Genomic DNA, 11,440 nt, shown 5'->3' with positions numbered 1-11,440 from the left:
ATAATATTGCTGTTTTTGTATCATATATATATATATATATATATATATATATATATATATAAAGCTAGGATGCTAGCCCAAGATGTCCTGATCACCATGACAACCTTGGGATTATCCCAAGTGGTTTGTAGCTCAAACCCTATTTGCTACATTCTGTTTGGTTTGAGGTTGAAACTGAAGGAAAGGGAGATGGTGTTGTACCCTTTCAATGGAAAGACTGCTTCCATTTTGACAGCTGGATGTGTCTTTCCCTGGAGGAAATTTCAGATATTGCCAAGTTTAAAATCTTCTGCAGTTAACAGCTGGTTTATCAGTATCCTAGCTTGATATTAGTCATTCTTTGGACTTGAAAACTGCAGTTTCTATATTGTCCTCACAGCTCACCATGATATATAGATGGCCTGCAATAACAAAAAATAGGACAACTTATTATTGCAATGACACAGCTTTCTAGGAAGTGAAAGTAGCAGAATATTTCTGTGTCTCCTTGATAGCATCTGCATAGGTACAATCAGGGCAAATGTTCAACCTGGTCAATATTCTGGTGAATTTGGGTCCTTTCCAGTTGGTCCCACAGGCAAATGTTTGCAACCATTGAAAATACTCAAAACCATTGTGTATGACACTTTATTTTCTGTCACTATGGCTGTTCTTCAGCAGAGCATTTCAATATGTAAGTGGACTCCATGTGGTCAAGTGCTTTGTTATATTGGTGTGAATAGCTGCAGAGCCATGTCTTTGGCAGAGCCAAGTCCTGATTCTATAAGTAAAAATCTGTACAAAGCTCTGGTGCTAGAAAGGGTTTGTTATCTCCCTGCCATTGTGTAAGATAAGCAGAGTCCCTAAATGGTGCAAATGTGGAAAGCATGTAGTGACTGGATTCATCCCAATTCCAGCCTGTGCCTGCAAGCCACCTTTCCATAACTATAAACTGCTGCACGGTTAACACTAGAAATATTAAATGGCTTGTCCTGCTGTGCTCCCTGAAGTACAGATAACTTGGAATATGGACTTGTATAAACCAATACTGCTGAACCTAGCCCATAGGACATATTCTTAGTCCAACCGTAGAATGTAGGAATATGGCTATTATGGTAGATTCTATCATTTAATTTCTGATAACACAGTGCACATTCTTAACAAGAGATATTATCTTTGCACATTTAGCATATTTTATTTTGTTTTAAGAGGTTAAATATTAACATGGTTTAATAACAATAACAGTAATAATAACAGTAATTAAAATATGTTCCCATTCTTTATTTATCAGTTAAACCGGCTTCCATCTTCATTGGTCAATCGGTTGTGCAATTTTTACTTTTAATCATATTCCTTTCTTATCCCAAATCATTTCCAAAACACAGATTATTCTTTCTATTGTGTACTTGTGAGATTCTCATTAAGCATCAGAACTTACAATTGGCTTCTGGAGAGCACACTCTGATATGGAACTGTAATTGTTCAGGGAGCTTTGTCTATGTAAAACTATTGCAGGATTGTAGCTCTAGACCTTACTGTGATACTCATCCTACTATAGTAGAGATACTGAAATACCATATCTACTCAATTCTAAGATGGGATTCTTTTCCCAATTTAGCATGGGGGCAAGTTCATCATTTTAGAACTGCATATGAGGGGGTAAGGGCAAGCAGCTGCTGTGGCTGGGGTTCCAGCCCCTACCCAGAGTTGGGGCATAGTCACAGCTGCTGCCTACCCCCCATGGCACCTCTGAACCCCAGCATCTCCCCCCTTCAGCTTCTTCCCCCCACCTCCTCACCCACACCCCAGTCTCTGCTGCCATACCTACCCCTTTCCCTCCTCTTGCCCTTACCCTTCTTCTGCACCAGCAGGCTCCATACATGCTGCAGCCTGGAACACTAAGCATGGCCCCAGCCCAGCCAAATAACAGTGGTGTGAAGTCCACGTGGATGCTACAGTGGCTGGCTGCACTGGGGCCATGATCAATGGGGCTCCAGGCTAGAACAGGAACTAAACCTAGGAATGCAGATAAAGAGTAAGGGAGGGAGGGAGCAGAGGCTTGAGGAGGTTGAGAGGGGATGAGGGGCTGTGGGGTAAAAGTGGTAACAGAGGCTGGGGAAAAGGAAGGCCCAAGGCTGCAGGGACTCAGACAGGGGGCAGAGGTGGCAGGGAGGCAGGCACAAGCAGATACCACTGCCTGCCCCAGTGGGGAGTGGGTGAATTAAAGATGAACTTCCAGTAATTAAATTCTATATATGGAAAATTAGAACAAATTTATACATTTTCCACATATAGAATCTAATTGCTGAAAGGTTGTCTTAAAGTCAGGGTCATCTTAGATTTGAGTAAATATGGTAATATGAATTTGTAGTGCACAGGTATATCATTGGAAGTGCAGATCCCTGTTCTGGAATTGTGCAGTGATATGTGGTAGATGGAAGTGTTGGTCAAAGAGTGACCTTGAGCTGTATTTTAACTAAAATCACAAGTCCCCCCTAAAATGCACTTGAAAACTTCTACAAATGATGCCTTTGTTGGGAACCAAAACTTCCCTTTTAGGGACCAGTAGTATCTATGGTGTCTGAAATCCAGAATTTCCTTTAAAACTGCTATTGTTTAGGCAAGATAAGAAATGTGCCCAATGTTTATGCAGCACCTAATGAAGAATGTCATTTTTTCTCCTGACTGTTTAAGGAGCCTTGTTCACTAATAGGCCCCATGCGTAGCCATCAGATACAAAGTGTTGACTCTCTGCTGTGCGGCTAGCGGAATCCAGTGAGCTATTGCAGAATCTCTACCACTATATACAAGACAATTATTATCAAGCATGCTGCTACAAGATCTTGTGATATAGCACAAGGTAATTTGTGTTAATGAATGTCAAGATTGTAGATGCTATGCTAACGAACACTTTACAGACCCCATGTGGTGAATTTCAACAATTGGCATGCATTTGTCGCTCTTAAATTCTGACCTACACCTAGTCCAGTGTTTATTCTCCTGCATAGGTGTGAACCACTGGCTGCATTTAATCAGGGGTGTTACTAAAGGAGGCAGTGAAAAATTCTACTCCAGTACTTACTGTATATTTGACTTTAGCAGGTCAAAATCGTTAGCTAATGAGCTATTCCATACAAATTAAGAGTTCTTTGCCTCTCTGACAGTAGTGAAGACTTTTTGCCTGATTTCTAGGGTTGACTATCATTCACAAATTCCCTGGAAATCAACAGGAATTACAGTTGCTTAGATCACTTGCCTGCATAATTTTTCTTTCTTTCTGGAGTTATATATTTCAATCAATTTTCACTCCTGGATCTGCACAATGAGCTTTTGACTGGCAGTCCTATATATGTAAACATTCTGAATTACTGAGTTGTAGACAATGTTTTCTCACACCATTCAACCAGTTGTAGGAGATACTCCTTTCCTACTACACACATGTAAACGGGAGAAAAGAGTACATAATTTAGAGAAAACTTAACCTAAACCCTGAGAGAAGAAGGTCACTAAAAGGTGCTCTATAGGATGCATGTCTGCAGAGTATAATAATTATAATGAAGATGGATATTGATAGAAGTAGGAACTGTTATGTATTACTTTTATTTGTATTATAGTAGTTCTTAGAAGCCTCAACCAAGATCAGATCTCTATCACACAGAAAGAAAGAAAAAATTCCTATTGCAAAAACTGACTGACACAAGCACAGTAGTCTACTCATTCATATATGTTCCATGATCAAGGTTTACATAGACCAAAGATGGCAGTAAACATTTTTTTTTCCATTTTGCAAACAGGCAACTGAGGCAGAAGAAGATTGACTTGCTCAAGTTCAAACAAGGAACTGAACTGGCAGAACAAGAAACTGAACTGAGATCTCCTGAGTCCTAGTCAGTTGCTTTAACATGAGAACATCCTTTCTTCCTTTGGGTGCACCAGAAGGAAAAAAGGTCAGCTGTACATCTAATGGTGGTTTACTACCTGAACAAATAAGGACCATGCTGCAACATTTGAGGTCAGTCATTCAACTAGACTAAGTAGTGAGAGGCCTAGCAAACTGCTCTGACCGGGAGTTGAACACACTGGACTGCCTAAAATATTGATGAAGTGCTACAAAATGGTGAGCCTTTTCAATGTTCAACACTTTTTAGCTATACAATTTCCTGGAAGCATAAATCCAAGACAGTAGGACTCAACTGGCATAGACACTTTTCTCTATTAAAAATCATTGCAAAACCATGCATGTTCTTACATAAGATTTCAGAAAGGCCATGAAAATGATCTTGGGACAAGGTTGGGACAGACCTGTTTGTGTTCAATAATAGAACTATATGGTCATAATAGATTATTACTCCAGTTTTTGGGAGAGTGGATTATCTGGCGGACACTCAATCAAAGACAGTAATTAGGTGCTGAAGGCACATGTTATGGGGCATGGCATACCTATACCTTGTATTCAGACAATAGTTTGTGAACAAGACTTCTCCTCCAGGGTACCACAGAGTAATGGGAAGGAAGAATCAGCTGTCAAGACAGCCAAAATGCTCACGGAAGGAACAAAAAAGACTAGATATAATCCTTATCTGACTTAGTTGGACATTCACAATACTCTCTTTCTGGGATTTGATAATAGCCCAGCCTAGACACTGATGGGGTGAAGTACCAGGACACTACTTTCCTGCTGCAATGGGGTGGAGGGAAAACAGACAACATATGGAGGCTTCTAATAGAATGGCAAAACAGATAAGTAGCATATTACAATACAGGAACTAAAAACCTGAGGTTTCTCTGTTACCAGTAGGATTCTTTTTGCCAGTGACTTGCAAGGATTGACATGGCTCCTGTACCCAAGCTGGTATCAAGTGAACTTTAATAGTAACCCCTATGCACTGTTACAGGTTTTCTCCCCATAATATGACCTGGTAAGTGCTCTTTTAGAAGTTACAGCAGCAACCTTCAGTGATACCAGCCTTGGGTCCTCTGCTGGGTATGTGGGATGTTTGTTTCTGGCTTTTCAGCTATTCAGGCAAAAAGTCCACAGCTGCCCCTGTCTCCCCAGAGATACAGCACAAATACACATCTTTTCCTTTGTTCATTACTTTCTCATCCCAAATTGTCCAATCCTCAAGTTCCATACCTTATCTTTTTAGATAAGGTACTCCAATCCTACTCAGTTTTTGGTTTTGTTTCTTTTCAGGGAAACTGTTGTAACCTGGTTCGCCCACTGTACCAATCACAGCAATCACTTTTTCCACTGCCTTATAAGGCATTTTGTACAATTTTATTGCTTAGTTCCAGGAATGCCTAGACTATAGCTCTGTGTATGAAACAGCACGTAAGCTGTTTTCTTTGCTGGAAAAGAAGCATGCTTGGAAATGCTATGCACACCATACAGCTGTCAAGATGGCTGCTACTTTTCTGGCTCAGGAGGCTAAATAGCATGGAGTCCTACATTAACTCTGTCACAGCTGTAGGTATTGGCTGAGCATTGAATTTCGTACCTTAAGCTCTGAGTGAGCTGCTGGCATAATCTTGTTGAGGCTTGTGAAGTAGAAAGAACTTTATTTGCAGGGACATATATAAAGACCTACTTACAGTAAAGAACAGACAGCCCTGCTACTGCCCTTGTCTGGGTCCTAAGCTTGTTTGACACAGAAGAGTCCTTCATGTCAAATAAACATAGTCCTTCAGGAAATGTGGGATCCCAGGATCTGGATGAGGCATCATGGAGCAGGAACTTCTTGTATGTCACAAAGTTAACCATGACACAGTAAAAATCTTTTTTTTGCATTCTGCCTTCCAAAAACAAGATTTTATTTGGGGGATGGGGGGTGTTGCATGAAAGAAAATATGGTGTATTAGAATCCTTTTGTAATATAAGACGATGGTGACTCCTTTGGTGCCAAGAAATAGTTGCCTGGCTTGTGGGGGGGAAACATTCTTAACACCATCTTCCCACCAACTTAAGCTATCAGATCACATGGGGTACATTTATATTAGCTTTATTTTTCCGGAAAAAAAAGTCTCGCTAACCAGCCTGAAATCAACTAATTGACAATAATTTCATTGTGGTGTCATGTCCCTAAGTGCTATGGTGGCTAAAATTCCCAGATCTCAGATTTATGCTGCTATTTCCATCATTGCTATAATTGTACAACTGAACTTGAGTGAGGGAGATAGGGGGGGTTTTAAGTAAAAAGACAAAGTTAGTGCAGGAAATACATTGTCTTCTTATTAGCAGTGCTTTTAGGTCATCTGATTCTCACCTATCTTCTTTTCTGTAATGAGAAGTTGCTTTCTTTTTTATCTCTTTGTAGATTTGGAGATAGACTAAATTACTCATACCACTTTTTAATGAAAACGATTTGTTTACATTTGATAAGATAACTTTACATAATGATACCAGGTGACTCTATTGTATTGAGGCAGTGGTCAGTGTTGTAGAGAAGAAAAGCTTGTATTTAACAGAGATCAGCATAAAGTTTTGCCTATAGAGAAAAACTGCTAAATTGTGGCTTTTTATTACACTTTTCAAGGGCACAAAAATATGCAGGTGCTGTTGACATTTTTTGAGTAGCAGTATTAAGTTTTGTTTTTATTCAAAATGTGAAAATCTGGCAATTCAGAAAATATCAGAGTGACAGCACTAAGATGTTCAACAACTTATAATCAAAAAAGAAATGTTGTGATGTAGGTTGTAACTATAACAGAACCAAATACAAAATCTGTTGAGATTGATGCTACAACTACATGCTTTTCTTAGTTGTATCTGCTTGCTTGAGGGACATATTCTTGTTCATCTTCTGGGAGTCCAAATCAGCCTCAGCCTTTGCCCTGATGCATATCACCAGCAGATGTAGTGTTAGTGCCATAGGCACAGACCAGATAAGCCTGGATTTGGAAAGCCAAGAATGTCATGTAATTATTTTGCAGCCTAGCATAATGTAGCCCTTTGGGAAGTCAGAAATATGCAACTATATCCTTTCTACCAATGTTTTACAGTTAAGTTCCTTGTTGTGTCAGCCAGCTAACAGTCGGAGAGGATTAGAGAAGAAGGAGGTTTGCCGAGGATGTGAGCATGCTGTAGTTACATAAGTACAAACCAAAAGAGAACATAAAAGGGACCAACATGATTCTTTAAAAGCTGGAATGATTTAAAATCAGTGTTATGTTGAAATAAAAATAGACAAGGAATGGGCCTCATTATGGGCCTTTCTCTGGTCTTCCACCAACATGGGTACACTGGAGGGGAGGGACAGAATTCAACTAGATCTAGACAGGTTACTGAGGTGGGTGGATGAGAACAGGATGGAATTCAGTGCAGACAAGTGCAAGGTGCTGCATCTACGGAGAAGGAACCTGCAACATACCTATAGGCTGGGGAACTCTCTTCTCAACAACACAGTGGCTGAAAGGGATCTTGGAGTCATTGTTGACTCTAGGAGGGACATGAGTCGCCAATGTGAGAAAGTGGTCAGGAAAGCTAACTGCACCTTGTCGTGCATCTACAGATGCATCACAAGCAGGTCCAGGGAGGTGATCCTTCCTCTCTATGCAGCGCTGTTCAGGCTGCAGTTGGAGTACTGCATCCAGTTCTGGGTGCCACACTTCAAGAGGGATGTGGCTAAGCTTGAGAGGGTCCAGAGGAGGGCCACTTGTATGGTCAGGGGGCAGCAGGGCAGGCCCTATGAAGATGGACTAAAGGGCCTGAATCTATTCAGCCTCCACAAGAGAAGACTGAGAGGGGATCTGGTGGCTATCAATAAACTCACCAGGGGAAACCAGTGGAAAATAGGTGAGGCTCTGTTCCCTCGGGCACCACCTGAGATAACAAGGAATAATGGCCACAAATGGATTGAGAGTAGGTTCAGGCTTGATATTGGAAGGCATTACTTTATAGTTAGGGCTGCCAGGCTCTGGAATGGGCGCCCAAGGGAGGTGGTGCTCTCCCCTACCTTGGGGGTCTTCAAGAGGAGGTTGGATAGATATCTGGCTGGGTTATTATGATCCCAGCACTTGTTCTTGCCCAGGGCAGGGGTTGAACTTGATCTGTTCAGGTCCCTTCTGACTCTAGAAATTATGAAACTATGAAACATGAAGCACCAAGAACTGTGTTCTCAGGGAACATTTGGAGATTTCTCCTTTTAGAGGGAACTTAGGTATTATGAAACTGTCCTAGCAAATTTCCTGAGGATAACTCTTCAATATTGACTCAGTAGAAAACTGCCCCTTTACATTTCTATTAGTATCACCTCTTGGTAGTAAGACTCATTGTGCTTCCTGCTTTCATTCTATTTGTCATTATTATATGTTTCCTTTCCTCTTTCTGTATACCATACTTTTACATCTTTCAGTTTTGCCTCCACATTTCTTGTCTTTCTCCTCTGCTGCTCTTCACCTTCTTGTCATCGTTTGTGTTTCATCAGTTTAGTTCACCTCACAGGTGTTGCCTCTTATAATGATATTTTCTTAAAAGAAGTTGCATATTTTCCCCACTAGGACCTTCAATATTTGTGACATGCTTAAGCTACTGGCACCCTTTTGTGACCCTGTTCTTCACTTCTTGTTTTCTCTCTGCATCCTATTTTTCTTCCAAGTTTGAATTTAAATGTAGAGGTTTTGGGATGGATGTTAAGTCTTTTTTGTTTGCCTATCATATTTTGAAGCCTCAGTGAATAAATAATTTTCTAACATATCAGGTCTCATCCTCATCCATAGAGTACTTAGAGACCTGGCTGGTCCCACAATTCTGATACTCTTGCCTATTTCCACTTGCTAAATTAAATTAAAAGACACTAAAAATACATTGAGTACTTTCCTAATATTAGCAGCTCAAGCAATTGCAGTAGTTGCCTCAGGGGTATTATGAGCCCATGAATGGAAGAAAAGCAGTCCATGATAACGAATGACAGGAAGAGCAGCTCAGAAAACATTCTTTCCAGGATGTGGTCCATACTCTAAAAACATTCAGAAGCCATTATGCAGCATCTCTATACAAGCATAGGTCAGATGTATTCTTCTTCTTTGAAGGCTGGATTTCTATTTAGTTTTCTAGCTGGGCTATATGAAGTCCCTGCTCTTAGGGACTACTTATACATTTTGAATTAGTCATTGGGTAGAATACATTAAAGCACTGCTGAAATGCTAACTGGAACTCAAGATTACCCCTCCCAGAGGTGTTTCCTCAATGACAGGCTCCCTCCTTTACTGTCTCTGGTGCCATAAATCTTGCAACTATTTTGTACAACAGTACAGCTTCAACAAGAGGAGAGGAGAATGCTCCTCACCCGAACTATACTATACCATACCTAATGGTTGTGGCACTTTACTGAGAGATGGGTGATGTGGACTTGAGTCCCTTCAGACTGAGGAGCAGAGTGAATTCAAATCTTCCTCTGAATTAAATTATTACATGAAAAACAAGCAGCAGCAGCATTAGTCCTGGTTATGTCTTGTCATCTTAACCTAGAGGGACCTAAACATGTCTAAGGTAGGAGGGTATTTGGGGCTGTGAAAATCAGTTTCACATAGGGTTGCAAGGAAGTACTTAGCTGGATGAGAGTGGCAAGAAATCAGATAGTCCCATTCCACAGTGTTTCCTGGTTGCTGGCTTAGGCATTTGTCCACTAAATGGACTGGTTATTGTGAATCCCATTACAGGACACATAAATCTCTCTGTTCATAAATACTGGGAACTTAGATGCCTATTTGAGGTTTGTCAATGCCAGAGTCATAGACTAACATTTAGGCATATTTATGTTGAGTGTCTACAAATCTAAGTCCCTTTTTGTGGATATGGACTAAAGTGACTTTTTGAATCTAGACTCAAAAGGGAAGAGAGCAAGTCAGTGTCTCAGTCTATGATACAGCCCAGTTCTACAAAGCACGTAGTCTTCCTAGTACTGCATAGTATAGACAGTAAGAGGGTATCAGACCGATACAAATTATAAAAAATAACCTGATAATCAATAGTATAAAATAACACTCCTGTATCATAATGAAAGAAAATCAATGCATTTATGTCAGCACAAAGCAACTGTGATACTCCACTGCTCTCAACTTTTATTACAAACCTAAAACTTAGGATTTTTAAGACATGTTTTTTTTAATCTTCAAAACTTCCCTAAAATAACCATAATCCCTTTTTACTGTATAAATCACAATGAACAAAGCTGTAGATAGATTACCATATTACAAATCAATAGCAGGATTCAGATGTTATTATAAAACCACTCAAGCTTGGCTTTTGTGGTTAATGATATCATCTGGACCCCTGAAATGATTAAGAACATGGTAATCCATTCCTCCCCATTCATTACCTTACAGATAATGACCATGTATTTGATTATATTAATATACAAGCAATATGCTCAAACTTTTCATGTATACAAAAAAAGGGCAGTAGAGAAAGCTTTTGGAATATAAATGAGGTCTGAAAGTATGTTCTGTTTAACAACAACAAAAAATTGATAAGTTTTGGCATTTTATGTTAAAAACATTCCCAAAAAAACAAAAAACACACAACTTTGTGGATGACGCATAGGAAATAATGGGAAAAACAGATGGCCTTCTTTACCATTTATAATGATTCATTTTCATTTGAGTGTAGAACCAAGAGGTGTTGCACTCCCTGGAAACTGCTCTGCTAGCCTGTCGTAAAGCAGCAGATCTGATGATTCACCTGTGACATAACTACTTTCTCTCTCATGCCATTTTCCCAATATATTTGGGTAGCTGTAGTAGTTAATGACTTATTTATTTTAATTTTTTATTCACTACTTGTTATGCAAATTCTTAACCAATTACCATGCGGTGAGAAAGGGAACGATATATGGCCTCTGTTCCTTGGTAAACAATTCCCTTGGTATTTGCACATTCAACACATCTGTCTCACTTTGTCTGCCACTCTCAAAAAGGCAATATCGTGGTGAGGTGTCAAGGGAAAAACAAAAACAGAATGTGAAGTACTTTTACAACAGAAAATCCGGGAAACAGTTGAAAGTCTTTAGTTTTGTGTTAATATTTACGGGAGTGTTCTATCATTGCTCCCCTCTCCTGTTACCTTGTGTCTCTGACCAACAGTGATTTTTTTTCCTGTTCTGTGTAAGTGTCACTCTGTGCCTTGTTCTCTTAGCTGCTGGTTGCTAAAGGTTGTAAAGATCACAAAGAGCTACTGTTTTTTTTCTTGAAGAAACTTATTGCAATTAAATATTTTTATTGGGTTTCTTAATTTTATTTCTTGAAGCCTTCTTTAGGGGAGGAGGGCTTAGAATTCATTGAAGGCTGCAGCAAGATACAAAAGAAATGCTAGACTGGAAAAGATCTACCATGTTTCAACAAAGTAAGCCCATTAGTTAAAAGGATCTTTCTGGTTTTCACTTTCCTTTTTAAAAATCCTAATTTGATAGATACTCACTATCAAGGATCCTGGTTTTCTCTGATAAACAAATCACAAATTCTCTGA

At 39.7% G+C, this 11,440-nt stretch overlaps 1 long non-coding RNA gene across 2 annotated transcripts in view; it reads left to right on the top strand.

Annotated features, from left to right (window-relative positions):
• The window catches only part of LOC109303427, a 91,474-nt gene that overhangs the window by 69,503 nt on the left and 10,531 nt on the right, over positions 1 to 11,440 (top strand). For both annotated transcript variants that reach the window (XR_002099106.1, XR_002099105.1), the window contains exons 2-4: positions 3,774 to 3,926; positions 10,586 to 10,706; positions 11,222 to 11,317. This is a non-coding gene — a long non-coding RNA (uncharacterized LOC109303427). The remainder of the gene's footprint in view (positions 1 to 3,773; positions 3,927 to 10,585; positions 10,707 to 11,221; positions 11,318 to 11,440) is intronic.

This window comes from Gavialis gangeticus, unplaced genomic scaffold (assembly GCF_001723915.1).
Source record: "Gavialis gangeticus isolate Ggan-Ray unplaced genomic scaffold, GavGan_comp1, whole genome shotgun sequence".
Taxonomy (NCBI): Eukaryota; Metazoa; Chordata; order Crocodylia; family Gavialidae; genus Gavialis; species Gavialis gangeticus.
This window is presented reverse-complemented; position numbering and strand designations above follow the sequence as displayed.